At 60.7% G+C, this 12,179-nt stretch overlaps 1 long non-coding RNA gene across 1 annotated transcript; it reads right to left on the reverse strand.

The window, feature by feature from the left end:
- Positions 1-361: 361 nt before the first annotated feature.
- Positions 362-6,970, reverse strand: LOC123478362 (uncharacterized). The gene is made up of 3 exons (XR_008427152.1): positions 6,446-6,970; positions 4,154-6,335; positions 362-2,759 (listed from the first exon to the last, which is right to left on the reverse strand). It is a non-coding gene; the product is annotated as an uncharacterized lncRNA (long non-coding RNA).
- Between the last annotated feature and the right edge of the window lie 5,209 nt (positions 6,971-12,179).

Here is a 12,179-nt window from a genome sequence, read left to right on the forward strand (position 1 = left end):
CTCCATGGGCTTAGAGACCTCCCACCCCACCGATGACCTTCCAGACTGACGCAGCAGGCACATCCTGGGCGCCAGCTGGGAGAGGCCAGCAGCCTGGCCCCTGCATGCCTGGGAGGGGCTCAGAGTGCCAAGGTGCCCAGGCAGGGCACGCAGAGGGGTTGTGGGGGCGTCGAGGCACAGCCGGGTGCCCCTGGGAGGCTTATGCAGGACAGGATGAGTGGGGGAAGGTTGACTTCTCCCCCTACCTCTCTCTCTCTGCCACACCTGTCCCCACACAAAGGGTCCCACCTATGGCTAGCGGCTCTCAGGTGACTGGGAAGGCAGGGCCTAGTTTCTTTTCTTTTTATTTTTTAAGATTTTATTTATTTATTTTTGAGAGAGGAGAAGGGAAGGAGAGAGGAAGGAGAGATGGGAAAGGAAGGAGAAAGAGGGAATAAAACATCAATGTGTGGTTGCCTCTTGCACGCCCCCTACTGGGGACCTTGCCCAAAACCCAGCATGTGCATGACTGGGAATAGAACCAGTGGCCCTTTCATTTGCAGCCCCACACTCAATCTGAGCTACACCAGCCAGGGCAGGGCCTAGTTATTTCTGATGAGCAAAACTACCCATGCCAGAGGCCAGATGGACAAGGGTGGGGCCTTGCTCAGCCAACCGCCTGGCTCAGGGATGGTCCCACACTACAGCCTTGTCTGGCTGCCACCTGGTCAGCCCCCTGGGAAAGGCGGAGTGGGCAAAGGTGCAGCTGCAGGGTCACAGGCATCTGCCTTCACATCCCTGCTCAGCCACTGCCCCACTGGGTGTCCCCTGACCAGTGTCCGAGCCTCTCTGTCTCTGCCTCCTCCTCTGCCAGCCTCTCAGGGGGCCTGGGACGTGAGATCCGGAGAGGCTTCCCAAAGGGTGGGGCTCCCCCTCCCCCTGGGCGAGCACTGTCTCTGTAGCCTCTGTGTCCCTGAGGGGGACACACGGACCCCAGAAGACCAGTGTGGGGGCTCTGGGAGGACAGTCCTGTCCCTGCACTGGGAGGGCCACCCCTGCCCACTCACTGAGCTCGCAGGTGAGCCCGAGAGGGTCCCCTCAGAGGCTCAGCGGGGCCTCATGTTGGGGAGGGCCCCCAATCTAACCGCAGCAACACCTAGAAACCAGCCCTGGCCTCTGCAGTATTCGGAGAAAATAAATTAAGTGCAACGAGATCGTTGTAACGTGCCGTCCCTGTGGCGTCATAGCGCTAAATGACAGATGTTCCGCTCTGAACAGGGGCTCTAATGTCTGCGCAGGAACTTCGTCTCCAACGGTTTCCGCAGACGTCCATACAGGGGACTCGAGTGGGTCTCGGCAGCCACTTGTCAGACACTGATGCGCCCAAAAGCCGGGGCGGGGGTGGGGGGGTCAGGGCCTCCGGGGGGCCCCCCACGTCTGGTGTGGCAAGTGCCCAGGGGCGGTGGCCGGGCAGCAGGCGGCACCCTGGGGCGTGTCCGTGGCGAACGTGGGGCCCAGGCCCGCGGAAGGATCCGATGACGTCGTCTTGAGCAGCAGGCTCCTGGGGCGCCTGTCACAGAACTCGGGGTACCAGGGAAGGCTCCCACCGCGGTCTGGCCTACACAAGTCAGCACCCCTCCTGCAGCTCAGGGTCCTCATCCGGAACATGGGGGTGCTGGGGCCCCACTGTGGAGTGCTGGTCTGGTGTGGAACTCACACGGCTGACACACTGCCCCAGAGGCAGGGCTGACCACAGGTCCGCGGTGCCACCTGCCGGGATCAAGAAGGGCTTCCCGGAGGAGGGGGCTCTGGAGTGGGGCCTGAGGGGGCGAGTGGGAGTTGCTGGGCAGGCGAGGAGAGGAGGAGCAGCACTGGGGCAGTGGGAGTGGCCTGAGGTGCCTGCAGCAGGGGGCACAGTGTGTGAAGGGCCCCCAGCGCGTGATCTGTTAGGAGTGACCAGGAAACCAGGGCAGACCTGCGACTTGGACCGTCCAGGGTATTTTTTTTCTGCGTTATTGTTGCACATTCGCACTCCCCGGATTTCCTGTACCGCAGGGAGGTAGCTGAGTTCACAAGTGTGAGAAATGGAGGTGGTTTGTTCTCAGGGAGCTGCCTCAGGCTCTCCTGTCCTGGCGCCTGGCAGACGGCAGCCCGGAGCAGGGGTGCGCAGGGTGGCACCCCCTTAGCCCAGCCCCCAGCATCATGCACACGACGGCTCTGGGGGCGGGGGACAGACTCGGCACCTACAGATGGATAGGGGTTTCCCCACCCCTCCTGGGGCCTCAGTTCCCCGTTTTAAAGAGAGAAGGCTGGACTCAGTGACCTGGGAACCTCCCAGTTCCCATGGGACTCTGTGACCCTGAGGAAGGCAGACTGACAGGGGAGGTGCCCGGGACGCCCCTGGAAGTTGTACGGAATGGCCTCTGGACTCTGGGGCCCCCGTAAGCTCTTTACTAGCAGCAGAGGCGCCAACCTCGGCCAGGCACTGCCTAAGCACGTCAGGGCAATGCTACCACGTCCTCAGAGCATCTCCACCCCGCTCAGAGAGGCCGAGCAATGTGCCTTGGGTCACACAGCTGGCAAGCAGCAAGGCTGGGCCCAGACCCCGGCCCTTAGCCACTGCTGTGCTGTTCTCACCCCAGAGCGAGCCTGTCCGGCCACAGAGCCGGGTGCTGAGGCAGCCGCCGAGGCCCTGTCAGGGCCGATCGCAGCCTCCTGCACCAGCCAGAGGGCTTGAGAGCCCTGGTCTCATCAGCCAGCTCAAGGGCTCCCGTGAAACTCTGTTGAAACACAAAACCTAATGAGGTTTATAGAAACCGTTTCCAAAACAGCAGTTCAAATAAGACACCCTGTTACTCAGGAAGGGGGGCGACGCACCAGCTTCCTTTACTTTTCTCTGAAACCATGGTCTCAATTTGCGAACGGGCCGGCGTGGGGTCTGGCCAGGAAAGCCAGAGCCTGGCCCGTCACCCAGCCTCTCGCAATGTCTGAAGTGTCATTAAGTGCCTGTTTTGGATTTTAAGTTTACTCTTGATTACATGATGACTGTGTAGTCAAATATTCATCGGATAATGGTGATTAAAATACATAATCCCCCAAAAGATGTTTAGGACAATTTGGGCTACCACCGACTTAATTACGGAGTTAGGGGATTAGTGGCAGGATGAAGGGGTAATTTTTTAGAACTAATTTCGTGGTTCTCGTGGCTCTGAAACCAGAGGGATCAAGGGATTACCAGGGAGGGAGACAGAGGACAAGGGTACAGTGGCACCTCCACCCAGGGACCTCATGCCCCCACGAAGGGCTGTCCTGGGGTGCCGGGCAGAACAACCCCACCCTCCAGCACAGAGCCTAGGCTGCACCTGCTGGACGAGGGGCTGTCCCACCGGCATGGAGCACACGGAACCCCCGTCAGAGCCACCGCGCCAGCGTGGTGCGGGCCCCACCGCTGCCTGGACGCTGTTTGTCAGGACGGCATCTGCACCGCCCTCTGCACAGTGGGGTAGGAACTAGGTGTTGCTTGCCAACAAGCTGTGGAAACCCACCCACCACCGGGCCCTGCTGCCCAATGTGCTTGGGGCAGGGGCAGAGGGACGGGGAAGGGAGAACCGGGCCCAGTTCTGTCACCACAGTTCCGAAATCGGAGGCTAAGTGTTGTGAGCATCCTCCCAGAGCCACACTCCTGGACACAGCACGCCTGCCTTCCTGCCTGCCAGGAGGGCTCCCCTGGACGGAGGTGGCGGCTGATCTCCTGCTGGCCGCACTCAAAACCCCAGGGGACAGAAAAGGCCAGAGCCCCCAGCCTCCTCCCCAGGGGAGCTGGGTGGGGGGACCACCCTGACTTCAGGACACGGGCACCAGGAGCCTCTCCTCTGTCCAGGCTGCTTGCCCCGGGAAAAGGCTGAGGGCGGCCCCAGCCTTAGTCTCCCTTGGAGAAGACCCCGGAGAGCAACTTCCCACTGAGGTGACTGAGGCCTGAGGATGTCAGAGCGCCCCCACCCCCACAGCCACCCTGGTGCCCAGGTGAGACTGACTGGGGGGGGGCTGCCCACCAGTGGGGACCCCCCTGTGTCAGGCCCATGTGGCCGCTGTAACAGGAGGTGCACAGCCCATGGGGGCTGCTGTGACCAGCACCCCAGACTGCGGGCGACCTTGACAACAGACACTGACTGACCCTCAGCTCTGGAGGCCGGAAGTCCCAGCCCAAGGTGACGGCAGCTGGCTTCTTGGGAGGCTGGTCCCCGGTGTGCAGACGGCTGTCTGTCTCCTCCTGTCCCCACGTGGTGGTCCCCGTGTGTGTCAGCGTCCCGACCTTTCCGCTGGAGGACGAGCATCCCACTGGAGCGGGCTGGCCCTTCGACCCTGTTCTACCCTAGTCAGCTCTTTGATGGCCCGGCTCCAAACTCGGCCACCCTGAGGTGCTGGGGGGCAGGGCTGCAATGTTTTTGAGAGTCATGCATTATCCCCTAAATGCTTGCTGTTGCCCCAGGAGACTGGGACCCGGGGCCTCCCCATGCTACTGAGACCCCGAGGGCCCCCCGCTCAGCCCCCCTCAGCTTTCGGAGGAGGCACCTAGAAGCCAGCAGGAAAGCCAGCTTAGACGTGCTGGCCCTCAGGGTGGAAGGTCCCCCAGCTTTTCCCCGGCTGCGGCTCGGGCCGAGGACAAGGACATGCGGACGACTGGTGACTGGCGGGGACCTGATTATGCCCCCTGCAGAGAAGGGGAGGTGACCCAAGAAAACAAAGGGCCCCGCTCCTGCCACCGCGTGGGACAGCCTCTGCAGAGCTGGCCAAGATCGGCCCTGCTGACCGCCAGAGCCTCAGACGCAAGGCACACAGGGCAGAGGGGGTTGGGGGCCTGGGCCACCGGCTTCTGACCTGCAGGGAACCCCAAACCGGCCACATGCAGGCTGCAAAGCTCCCCCAGGCTCCCGGGGACGTGCCAGAGAGGAGGGTGGAGCTGAGAGCCCCTCAGTCACGGTGGAGGGCATCTTGCCCCAAGCTCAGAAACAGCCCCCAGGATTCCTGTCCCGCCCTCCCCCATTTTCTAGGTCAAGCCTTGCTCCCCAGGAAGCTGCCCAACTGCTCTGGGGACCCTGCAGGGCTTCCTGACAGCCTCCGGGGCCCCTCCACTCTTGAGGGAGCCCGTGGAGGTGGAGGAAGCAGAGCGGGGGTTGGCCGGGCCCTCCCCCTGCCCAGGCCTGGCCTCTGCCTGCAGTGGTTGCTGGTCTCAGGGACTGGTCCTGGGTCCCAGCTGCTGCTGGGCCGAGGAGGGTCAGGCCCACAGAAGGCCTTGGACCTTCTTGGCCATGGACCAAGGCCACAGAAAAGATGGACAGTGTGGGTCTGTGTCCAGAGTGAGGAGGGAGCCCCCTCTCCAGGGTCCTAGTGCCAGAGACCCAGCACTAGGCTCCTCCTTGACCCGTCCTTTCCACCCTCAGCGAGCCCTGCCTGTCGGCCCCTCCTCCTGGACCACTGCATCCCCAGGAACAGGTCCCAGGCAGCCAGGAGTGTGGAGGCTCCCTGCCGGAAGAATGGGGTGGTGGTGCAGAGAGTCTGACAGAAGCCCCAGCCCCGCTAGGGATCCAGAGCTGGGTCTTCTGCAGCTTCTACTGTCCCAAACGGAGGCCCAGGGCTGGCCTCTGTGCCTGCAGTAAAGCGGTGGTTGAGTGGGCGCCCTCAGGAAGGGGCACAGCTCTGGGGGTCAGCTCTCTCTGCCCAGGGCAATGCTGGGGGAGGGCCTCCGCAGCCGTCCCAGCAGCCGCACACCTAAGGGGACGCTGGGCACACCACGGACGCTGTCAGCCGGACCTCTGGGTAGACCCTGACCCTCCCAGCTCCCACCCTGCCTCCGGAGGCCTCCTGGCCCCACCTGGGGGCCAACAGCGAGCGATCCCTCAGACCACACCTCACCTCCAGTTGCTCGTCCTCTCAGATTCCTGAGAGCCGGCCGGACATGATGAATGCAAAGTCCCGGGACCTGCAGGGCCCAGCCTCAGCCTGGCAGATGTCCCCTGTGGTCATTACCCCAGCGCCATCCACTCTCAGCGGGGCCTCAGGGCGGAAGGGTTCCCGTCTGCCCCTGGCCCAGGAGCACCAGGCCAACCGAGGCTGGGACTCGGCCTGTCCCTGACACCTCAGCACCTAAGGGGGGCCTGGGCATGGGTCGGAAGGGGGACACCCAGGGCCCTCCTGGGCTGGCGCTGCTGTTCAGGGACAAGAGTGTTTCCGCGTCGCCCTCTCCTGGGGGCCGCGCGCGGAGGGAGAGAAAGGTGCAGGCGCTGGAGCAGGCGGCGGCGGCTTTGAAATCCTGCCGGCGCATCAACGCGCTCGATGAGGGCAGTGTTGTAGTTACACTTTTTAAATTAAGTGAATAATTAAAAATAAGTTGATTATCAATTAGCTAATTAAATACCCCATTTTACTTTCATATTCCCGCCCTTTTCCCTATTTTTTTCTTCCTTACTTTTTTCTTTCCCCCTTTTTTTCTTTTTTGGTTAATCACTGTGGCCGCGGTAATGAGCCGCCTCGCGTTGCCAAGCAACCAGCTCCCAGTTAAACAGTCACAGCTGCCTCCCGTCAGCGCCCTGACGACTGCGCACGGGGCTCCGCGCCCAGGCCGCTCGGTGGGGGGTGGGGGCCCCTCAGCAGCCCCTTCTGTGCGGCCACAGGGCTGACGCTCGCGTGGGGACGCCGTGGTCCAAGCAGCCCCCGGGCCGCGGGTCCCGGCCCCCCGCCCCCATTACCCCTCTGCCCCGCTGCACCCCACGCGGAGCGCCTTGGCCCATCTGGGTCTCGGCCACTCGCTGTCGCGCGCGGTCCCGGCGCCGCAGGTCTCAGTTTCCCCCAGGTGGGGGGCTGCGTTCACGCGCCCAGAGGAACCGGCGGCAGTGGGCTCCGGCGCAGCGACGGGGCCGAGGCCTCCGCGCCTCCCCGCCTGGGTGGGACCGACTAGGAGAGGCGGGGCCTCTGCCGCCGCGGGGGCGGGGGGGGGGGGCGGGAAGCTGGGGCCCTCCGGGCGGCCGCCCCTTACGAAACCGAAGGGGCAACTGACTGCGCTGAGCCCGCCGACCGCTGACGCTTCGGGGTCACAGGCGAGTCCCAGCCCGCGCGGCGTCAGGGCCGGAACGCGCGCCGACGCCTTCCTGCGGCTCAGCGGCCAAGCCCCTTCGGTGCGCGCACCCCGAAGGCTCACCACCCTGGGGCGGGGTTCCAACGGCTCCCCCTGAGCCCCCACGGCGCCCTCGCAGCGGCTGCCCTTCCTGCCCCGGGTCTCTCTCGGGGTCTCCACCTGAGCGTCTGTCCGTCCGCCCGTCTGTCTGCCAGTGGGTCCCCTTGGCCCTTCTCCCAGCTCCGCGCGCGCGCACTCTACCCCACCCCCAACTCGTGTTGTGTGTGTTTTTCCCTCTAATTCTCCGGAGTTTACTCTTTTGTTGCCAATTGTTTCTATGCCCCGAGGCCACGCTGTAAATGAGATGTTACATCTGCACCGAGCTAAGTAAACACTTTATAAATGAATAAATAAGTGAATAAATAACGAAGTAGTCATCTCGGGACAGACGGGGCTGCCAGGGCTCCGGCCTGCTGGCTCGTGTCGACCCGGAGCCGGCCCTCGGGGTGGGGAGTGCTGGCTGGGGACTGGTTTCTGCATCCCTTCACCCTGGTGGCCGACCCAGCCCACCCAGGCCTCAGGAAAGGGTCCCTCCTCGGTGCCCGCTTTCCTCCACCTCCCGAGTTTTCCTCCAGGCTCCAGCGCCTTGTTTCTCCCCAGATGTCAGTTTGGGATTCTTCACCTCCACCCACCGATTTTCAGACAAAAACGATTGCTGCCGAGGCTCTTAACCCTGGGTTTGCCACCAAACGCGGCTTCTCTCGGGGACAGCTGAGTGCCTCTGGGTGGTCATCGCCCAGGCAATGTCGGTCCACCCAGGACCCTCGGGAGCGCCGCCCCAAGGCAGTTCTCTGGCTAGTACTGACAAACTCTCAAAAATGGGAAAAATATGGAGGGGGGGCAGTGGCTGCCAGAGCCCCCAGCCCCGCCCCTGCCCTGCACTAGGCCGGCCTCCACCGTGAAGCCAGGCCTCAACTCAGAGAGAGGCCGAACTCTGCAATTATCGCGGATAACGAGAACAAATGAAGACGCACTCACTGAGTAACTGATATCAATTATGAAACCGGCTTTGGCGTCTGGAATAAATGATAGGGGAATTGGCCTGAGAGAGAAGGGGAGCAGACATGTTATTATTTACGCCAGATTAAGAAAAGTATCCAATTTGCTGGCCATCTCCCTCCCTGTGGGAACTGGCATCAATTTTATTATTGTTCCTCCGATTTTAATATTCTCTAAATGAATTACTATTGAGTGAGGTAGTTAGTCAATAGTTTAATGCAATTAATTATCTTTAAATCACTTTGTTATCTTTTTTAAAAAAGAGAGGTTCTTAACTCCAGCAAGCAGTTGTTTACAGGGAACCTGAGAGAGAATAGGGATTCTGGGGAGTGGGGGCAGGGGCCGGGCGGAGCGCGGGGAGAGGCTTTCCCGGTTGGGAAGCCGGGGTGGCCTGGGCTCCCAAGTCTGCAGGGTGGGAGGTGCAGGCGCTGCAGGGAGACCCTCCACGTGGCCGACCCCTTGCCCGCCCGCACAGGGCTGGACCTGGCTCGGGGTGTAACCTGGACCCCTCCTACCACTGCCAGAGCCTCTGGGTCATGTTTTTCTTGTTTGTTCCTAGTTTAAACCGACCATGGGGAAGAAAAGCCACGAACCACACAGTGCCCACTGCTGTTTCTTTTCCAGAGTCGCCAAGGCCCGCCCTGGGGAGAGGGAGGCCAGCTCTCAGACAGGGCAGGGCTGTCCTCCGCAGGCCACTCTGCTTCCCCTCCAAGGGGCAGGGACAGTAGCCTTGGGCAGAGGAGTTGGCCAGGGCCATAATGGGAGAGCAGAGGGGACTCCGATATCCTTGCCAAGTCACTATCCCAGCTCACTTCTGTCCGTTGGGGGGGGGGGAAGCCTGCTCGCACACACCCCACAGTGTCCCCAGACCTGCTCCTTTGAGTCCCCCTCCAGGGAAGGCAGCTTGGCAGGCCAGAGCGGGGCAGCCCATCCCTGGCCAGGCTGCTTGGCTGGGGAAGCTGGGAGGAGGGGCAAACAGCTGGAAGGTCCTCTCCTTGGTTCCCAGCAGCCACCTCAGCTCACTCTGAGGGCCAGACAGTTTCCAGAAAAAGCCCTCCTTTCCAGCACCCTTCCCAGGCCCAACCACGAGCACCAGAAAAAGCTGTCGGCTGTGCGGTCTGGCCGGCCGGACATCTGCGAGCCAAGGGAGGAGAGACGCTTTTTTTCTGGCAGGTCCGAGTTGCTTCTCCACGACATCAGGACGTCAGCCAGGGGAGTGCTGGTGGGGGGACGGCACAGGGGACCGGCAGAGTCCTGCGGGTGGCCAGATCCCAGAGAACAGACGACCTTGGAAACAGCCCCTCGTGGGGTGGGGATGAGCCTGCGAGGCAGGAGTGGGCAGGCACGGAGGGCAGTACTGCATCTGACCTGACCCGAGGCGCCTGGCTGAGTCCCCTCAGCCTGAGTGCAGGTGGGTGCGGGTGGCTGCTGGAACACCGGCGTGCGACCCAGACACCCACACGCCACTCTGGAGTGCCAAGATCATCCCTAAGGATTTCCCTCTTCCTCCCACAGAGTGACGGATCAGCCACCCGAAAGAGAGGCTGGAGCGGCTCACCACTCAGTGGAAATTCAATTCCTCAGAACAGCACCGAGGACAGGACCTGGTATTTCATAGTGTTTTAAAAGTAATATTCCGTTTGTTGGTGCCGTGAAACAGGGCACCAGGAACGCTACAAGAAATAAAAGGAGTAATTTCTCAGTGGGAAAGCCGCCTGTTTCCAATCCAGGGCCCGGATTCTGGAACCTTGATCCTGGACACTTGGGTGGGACCAGAGTGGCCGGTCCCATCAGCCAGGAGGACTAGCCCCTCCCACCTCACACATCTGGAATTGGCATCAGGGAGGCTGGGGTCTCAGGAAGTTCTCACACTTCACGACTCATTAACCATGGGGCTTGGATTCCTCGGGGAAAGGGGGTGGGGTGGCAGTTATGCTGGGGGTTGGGGTGGAGGGTAGGTGCCCACCAGCCCAGCTCCTGTGGCAGCAGCTGGCCCGGAAGGAGGGGGAGGGGCATGATCCCAAGGGAGCCCCCTCCCCCAGGCTTGGGAACTCTTGCGGCCCCACCTCAGGGGGGCTGGCATGAAAACACCTTGGCTGGGGCAGGGGCGGCCTGGCGTGACTCAGGAAGGGAAGAAACGCCTTCTGATTCCAGAAAGCCCAAGTCCTGTTCCAGGAAGGGAGGGCGCTTGGTAGAGTGGACGGAGGGGTGTTGGGGCCACCTCTAAGACAAGCATTCCAGCCTCTGAGGATGATTTGCTTGGACCAGCGAAGTGGAGGGGACAGCGCCAGCCATGCAGCCGGAGAGGTCTGGAGGAGCCTCCGCTGGGCCCGTTCCCCTGGGATGCCTCTGGGGGCCGGGCCGAGGCCCCCCCCCCCCACTGCGTCTGATGGCTGCTGGCGCTGCCTTAACGTCTGAAGGGATAATACTTGGGAGCTTAAAATTACAATTGCTTCTACTTAAATTTATTTGATGGCCGGAGCGTTCCCGTTATACATCCGTATATGGGTTTTCAATATCTTAAATGTTTAAAAAGGTTTTACTCTGTACTTACACTGAGTGAAATTAAAAAGAAACAGTAAAATGTTTGAAAATGAAGTGCATCATGTTTAATAAATTTAAAATGAACACAGACTGCTATATTGCCAGCAATATCTTTCCCTGCCCAGGGGCATTAATAAAGACTAGAGGTTTGGAAAAACAATATTTTCTATTAAAATTCTGTGCTGTGTTTCAATATTAAAAGGATATGTGATGAATTTCCAGTGTTACCCAGACGGGGTCAGAGATTAATTTCATTTCTTTCTGGTCAGCATTCTGTCGATAATTAATCAAAAGCGGAGTTTCTTAATGAAACACTTTTCATAAGGTGATAATTAGCAGGAAAGAGGCGGCCCACAGACAGTCCCGCGAGCTGTCTAATAACGGGCGGGCGCAGGGCTGGGTCCTGGGGGCCGGGGGCGAGGGCCTCGGGGGCGCTGGCTCCCCAGGGAAGGGGCTCAGCAAACGGAGAGTGGAGTCCTCGCTCAGCCCAGCCTGAGCTCTGGCCACTCTGCACACCAGCTCAGGCTGAAGGAGGAACCCAGAGAAGCTGGAGCCCAGAGGGCCTGGCCAGGCCAACCCCACCCAGACCCAGAATGGCCACTGGGATGCTGTATGACCTTAGGCAAGTCCCTTTCCGTCTCTGGGCCTCGATGGTTTCGGCGATGGCAGAGCAGGACAAACCAGAGTCTTTCTGGCCTGGGAGCAGGGGGCCTTTGTCCTGACCTGCTACCCTCCCAAAGAACTTTTGGGGAAAGGAGCCAGGGGAGCCCAGGGCCCCTGCCAGGCTCCTGCTTAAGCCTTGGCTCCTCTGTGCCCAGTTGCCTGTGACCCACCTAGCCAGCCGGCTAGCAGTGGAGCCTGAGAGGATGCAGGGAGGGAAGGGAGCAAGTGAAGGAGGGAGGGAAAGAGGAGGGGGTGGAGGCGAACTAGAGAGAGGGGGATTATTAGTGTATTATAAAATTACTAAAAATAAATGGAAAACAATTAAGGGGTTCAAGAGTAAATAAAGTTAATGAAACAAAATTAGCATCAATTAGCGGCAGCGCCCGCAAGCCCGCACTCACTTCCCGCAGCCCAGCGCATGGTTTGGAGCCTGGGGGCTCAGAGTGGTGAACAAAGGCCTCCGGCGGCCAGAGGGGGCCCTGCCTCTCGCCCAAGCGAGAGCCAGTGGGCTCTACCGGGGGCTGCCCGCGCCCCCCAGGTGCACCCTAATCCCAGGCCCAGCGGCAGGTGCGGGACCTCTCGGGCCTGGCCTTCACCGCCCTGCTCAGAAGCGCTGCAAACTTTCCGATAACGGGGGAGGCGGGGGTTCTGTGCAGCTGAGATTATCGATAGTTATTGAAAGTCCCCAAATAGGATTTACAAAGCAGGCTCCTGCTCCTTTAATAGAATTCTAGATAATCTTTTATCACAACAAGACACCCATAGAATTATTTAAACAGATTGGACGGCTGCAGCAGCAAATTTCAATTATTCTAATGCTTTA

This window comes from Desmodus rotundus, chromosome 6, assembly GCF_022682495.2.
Source record: "Desmodus rotundus isolate HL8 chromosome 6, HLdesRot8A.1, whole genome shotgun sequence".
NCBI lineage: Eukaryota > Metazoa > Chordata > Mammalia > Chiroptera > Phyllostomidae > Desmodus > Desmodus rotundus.